This window comes from Anoplolepis gracilipes, chromosome 2 (genome assembly GCF_047496725.1).
Source record: "Anoplolepis gracilipes chromosome 2, ASM4749672v1, whole genome shotgun sequence".
NCBI lineage: Eukaryota > Metazoa > Arthropoda > Insecta > Hymenoptera > Formicidae > Anoplolepis > Anoplolepis gracilipes.
In genome coordinates, this window is record NC_132971.1 from 17,893,746 (window position 1) to 17,899,982 (window position 6,237).

Here is a 6,237-nt window from a genome sequence, read left to right on the forward strand (position 1 = left end):
AGCAATATGATTCACTTAATATGTATGCGTATGCAACCACACATACGCAAAACCATTCCATTTTGATTTAAGTTTTGGTAGTTTATTTTATTTCTACTTTTCTCTTTTCGGCAGAATTAAAAGCCCCGAGACAGTTGTGAGAATAGTATGTTTTTCAAATTATATCTTTTCTTAAAAATACTATTATATAAAATATTAATGTAAGCAAAATTGTGTACAAGATACCTGCAAGCAGAAGTGTGCAAATAAATAGTAAACAAATTTTTTAATTTTGATAGTTTTACTTAGAGATTCTCTGAGCCAATTGTATATTTGCCAAATTATATCTTTTGTCTAAAATATTACTGTATGAAAGTATTGACGTAATTAGAATATTTAACCCTTTTGCAAAGTTTTATGATGTTTTATTTTCTACTTGTTACTATTTATTAATAATTATATAACTTTTGTGTTAATAAAGCTTGGTTTATGTTTTATGCAACTAAATTATAATAAGTATACTATACATTAAAAAGTGCAAGCTCTACAAACATCTAAAATTTGAATTTAAATTTTATTAGACGCAACGAGGATATAGCAAATTAACGTAATAAAGTGCAGACCAACGCAACAACAAGGATTTATCTCAAATTAATGTAATACTGTGCAGACAAACAAGAAATACAATCTTTGTAATCAAGAATATGGTAAGAAAATAACATTTATATTTGTGAGCAATCTGTGTAATATTCATTGAGTGTTGGATTTTACGAAGATGTTTATGAGGTATGCGATACGAGAAATATAACAATTAGTTGCATGTCTAACGTTCTTTTGAGTGAGAAGTTTAACGATAAAAAAAATTATAGACTCTTTACATGAAATGTAAATAATGTAAAAAGTATATGCAATATATACAATAATAATATATATATATGTAATATTATAATATTATACAATATATTTTTTATATTATATACGTTTTATGTAACTAAACTCTGAAGTATTAGATTTTTTATTATGTTTTATATAAATATGCATTTATTTGAATTTTGAGCAATTTATTAACATTATATAAAGTATATATAAGATATAAGATATGTGGATCACGAACAAAATTTCCCTTTTCGATATAAAATGCAAAAACGTGTAAACATTTGGTATAATGTCGAACACAATGCAATTCAATAGACCAAGTGTGTTTTCAGCTGCATTTGAATTTAAATTTCATCCATAAACACATATCCCAATATGACTTTCTAAATAGAATTTTTACATTCAGTTTAAGAAGTTATCTTAAGCAATGACATAAGCTGTTATTCAGTTTAAGTAGTCAAAAAAATATTAAAATATTAAAACTTAAAAATATTAAAATCTAGCAATATTAATAAAAATATCCAAACATTTGCTAATTTTATATTATCTAAAAGATACAAAATATTGTATAAAAATTGCAATCTATGTTAATATGCACATATAATAAACAGTTCAATAAAAATAACTAAATAATTAAATAGAATTAATATATAAAGCAATATACAAATGTAAGATAAAATAAATACAAATCTTTCCTTTCACTCTCTCTCTATTTTTCTTATTTCTTTATTTTACATCTAATATTATAGGCATTTAGTATTATTTGTGTCTAGTATTATCTAACTTTATCTGCGTTTAGAAAATATAGGATGCCAAGAGCTATTTAATACTAAAATAAAGAGATTATTATTATATATTGTAAAAATTAGATAAATATTCATTTTAAAGTCACATGTATTTTATTATATGTATTAATATGACAATGAGATAAAAAGTTTAATATTTTGCATAAATTTAAAGATATGATATTCTATAAATTAATGTCTTATTTTGACAAAGCATATCTGGAAGCTATCAAAATTTCCAAAATCATATTATATATTGCTGGTAAAACTTGAAGTGACTGCATTGGAATTGTGCAAAATCGATGATATACGATTTCCACCAAGTTCCGGCTAACTATGAACTATAGTTCAAACTGACGGCGAGTTTATAGTCATAACTTTACGAAGCATTTATGATAGAGAAATCATTGATTACATTTTTTTATCAAACTCAATGGAGTAAGGGAAAGTGAACATGAGAAAGCCATGTTTTGAAAGAGACATTTTCATTTTTTTGGAAGTTTCTGAACGCATTTCAAAGATGTTTTAGTTTTTGTATAGCAACACTAGATGGCTGTCATTCATAAAAATTTGACATTTTTTTGAAATGCGCTCAGAAATTTCCAAAAAAATGAAAGTATCTCTTTCAAAACATGGCTCTTTCATGCTCACTTTCCCCTACATAGGTATTGTGCAAGGATTTATAAATATTTAAAGAACATTTCTTTTATTTGACGGACTAGCATTTTTACTAATAACAACTTGTTCTGTACAAATAACTTCTGTTCAAAGCATGGGACACAAAAGTTTATAAACAGAAATATTTAATTTGCTGTTGTAATATTTTGATACGAGAAATTGAGTTATTTCGCAATTTGAGAATTTTGTTTCAATTTCTACTTTGAATGAGTATTGCCATATCTGCTTTGATAATTTATAAAATATTTCCACATTTATAAAATATTTCAACTTAAGAAATATATGATTATTTATTATTAATATTGATTATTAATACTGATATAAGATTGCTTATTCTTACAATTAGTATGTATATTAGTGTAAACTATTATATATAATTTTAAAAATTTTTTAGTTTTCTGAAAAAAATGTTATATTTCTAATTTTTTATTCCTAAGTATTCCTGAGAAACAATAATAAACTTGGCTTATCTACAAAATTTGTTATTTTATATGTAGAAAATATATTTAAATAAAAGAAAATTATATAAACTTGTTAAAATATAAAGTAAAACTATTTCTACTTTTATTAAATTTATATATTTAACGAATATCCAATTATTTATAGTTGTATACAAATTACAAACACATTATCAAGTGGATATTGTTTCTAAACGTGCAATTTACCGACTAAAAAACCATTGATTTATGTAGAAACTTTCTCACAGAGAGCGCAAATATATTATTCCTTTCCACGCAGCCTCGCATGATAACAGACGTTTTTCTTGTCCAAGGATTGTATGATAACACAGTCTTGATTATTATTCATCATTAGATAAAAACAAGAAATATGATTTATAAATATATCTACAAGCACTTGTAAAATTAAATTTGTTTTAGTCTTTAATTTTTTATTAACTAATATACATAAAATTTATCGGTAACTGTTGCTTAAATGTCACATAATTGTTATAATTTTGTGCAATACAATTTTGTACAAAATACTATTTTGACTTATTTGAATTTATTTTGATAAATAATATGATGTATTATTTATTGGTTTGTACTTTACACACTTTTCTTCATGAAAGATGTATTTGTCGTACATTCTGTCTAATCATGACTCATCTCTTTGAATATAATTTTACCATCAACGAAGTAACAATAACTGTTAAGCCAACTTTATGATACTATAAAATAATACTATAAAAAATTTGTTAACACTGTATCAGAAAATGTAACAGTCAAAGTAAAAAGTAATAAGTATACCTAATTGATAACTATAGACTACTACGAAGAAAAACAGTTACTCGAGAAAGAAAATTTTATTAAGTCGGTATACGTATATGTATAAGTTTGCGAAATGTTAAAATAATAATTTAATATAATAGTAATAAACATAAATAAAAATATAAGTCTAAATAATATGTAATATAAATATAAATAATTTAATATAAATAGTAATTTATTATATAAAAAAATATTTGTATGTTATTTTTTTCAACACCGTTGGTTATTTATTTGCGTGTGTATGTTTTATTTTTCTTCTCTCAACATTATTTTTTATTTATTTATTTAGCAAATCATTTATAAAATATTTTTTTAATTAAATCCTAATTTTTTAATTTTATAATATAATATTGTCATTATTATATATTTTAGTTTTTGTAGAACTTTCCATTATCGATAATAAATAGTGTTTTGGTATGATAAAACGTTCATGTTTCTTATTTTACAATTAAAACGGTTGGTAATGTCATTGTTATCTCTGAGTCTATCGAGCTCACTTGATCAAAAATTTAATCATATATGGCTGATCGTTTTTAACAATCACATCTCGACTTACATAAGTTAATATCAATATACTTTGCGTCATTCTCTTACATGTATCAAAATTAAGAAATTGTATTATTTTTAGTAGCATTATTGGGATCTTATTATATGTTCGTTTCGTTAATTGAACGCTTATATAGCACGCGTAAAAATAAAGTATAAATATTATAGATGAATCGATCAAGTTGATATTCGAATTAGAACAAAAATATTTGATGCAATAAAATATTCAAATATGAAGATGTAAGTGTTCAAAAATCAATCAAGATTATTTTAAACACTTTCTATGACGGTAAGAGATAACACATTGGATAAGTGATAAATTATAATAATGAAATTATATGTAATTATCATTACAGATAATACTAATTATTACAGACGTTTTCACCCTCGTCTAACAGAACTGATCATGTTTCATTTGATATAATTCTACGTTACTACTATTATTTTCATTACTATAGCTCTTTTAGATATGACTTGTTTATTTACGCTTATTACGATTTGTCTGCGCTATTTGAAGTGAGATATTTCTATTCGATGACTCACGAGTTCATTCTACATTGGAACGCGATTAAGATGTGCTCTCTCTAAAATACATGCTTTTAGATATTTTTGTTTATACATATCACGCGTGTTAAGCAAGTTTACTTATCAGTATTATAAAAGTTAATGTTAGGTCAAAGACTGTCTGACATTTGTTTTTGTATTTGTTCTCTAATCTCTAATTCTTCGGATTGTCTCATCATCAACGAACCTTATTCGGTACAGTTTTTATTAAGCTTATAAAGAAAACAAAAATATATTGCAGTTTTCATCGATTAGTCGGTTTTATTATCTATGTGATATAAATCTAAATGGAATATGTAAGTCACAGCGACACATTCGTAATGTAAATTAAAATTCAATGTAAATTATACGTGTGTGTATACATATGTATGTGTGTGTGTGTGCGTGTGTATATAGGTTTATTATATATAATAAATGTTACAATAAAATATATTTTGTAATAATTAATATTGCGCATTAATATCACATATTAATAGATAATGATAAAATAATATTTATCAGACTTTTCTTCTCACTTTTCTGAGGGAGAAAATTGAATGCTTATATAGCAAAACATTTTTTATTTATATTTTATACATTTTAATTTCTGCAAATAATTTCTTTCAGTAATTAAAGAGAAGCAATCAATTTTCTCCCTCAGAAAAGTGAGAAGAAAAGTCTGATAAATATTATTTTATCATTATCTATTAATATGTGATATTGATACGCAATATTAATTATTACAAAATATATTTTATTGTAACATTTATTATATATAATAAACCTGTATACACACGCACACACACACATACATATGTATACACACACGTATAATATATATATATATATATATATATATATATATATATTATACATACATATATTAGTGTGTGTGTGTGTGTGTGCATACATATAAGTTCAAATATAATTTCAAAGTTAAACAATTTAAGATTTAAACCAAAAGTTCAAGTAGTTTGAATTGTTCGATCGCCGGAATATTCCGAGAAGTATTTATGACGGTACACTCAGTGTCAATAATGCTTTCTCGCCTGAACCAGGTTTTTTTGGATCAAATTAGCTAGGCATGTTTAAGTATTTAAGTATTATGATTGTTTAAGAAAGGTCAAGAAGAAACGGACAATGTTTCGGAGTGTGTATCTTCGACAGCTCTAATGTTTACGGAGGAGAGATTAAATCACAAAGTGTTGTCCACAAATATAAAAAAGGAAAAGAAATAGAAAAACATATATTAATTATGTAAGTAGTAAATAATTATTATAAGATTAATTTGGAGATATAATTTTAGTTTGCAGCTGGATCGCCATCAGACAAACGTCACTTATTTCTTGGCAGAATTATTCAAATTCTGGAAACAAATCATTCGTGTAATATTAAAGATTATGTAAAAACAGCCCTGATTAGAGAGATAGATATATTAATGGAGGCAGAGATGGTTCCTTTTCTTTATTAGATTTTCTCTATTGATTAATTACCTTTTTTATTGACTTCGATGTTTATTTCGACATTATAATATAAGTTCTGCTAAAAGATCCTGAAGATTT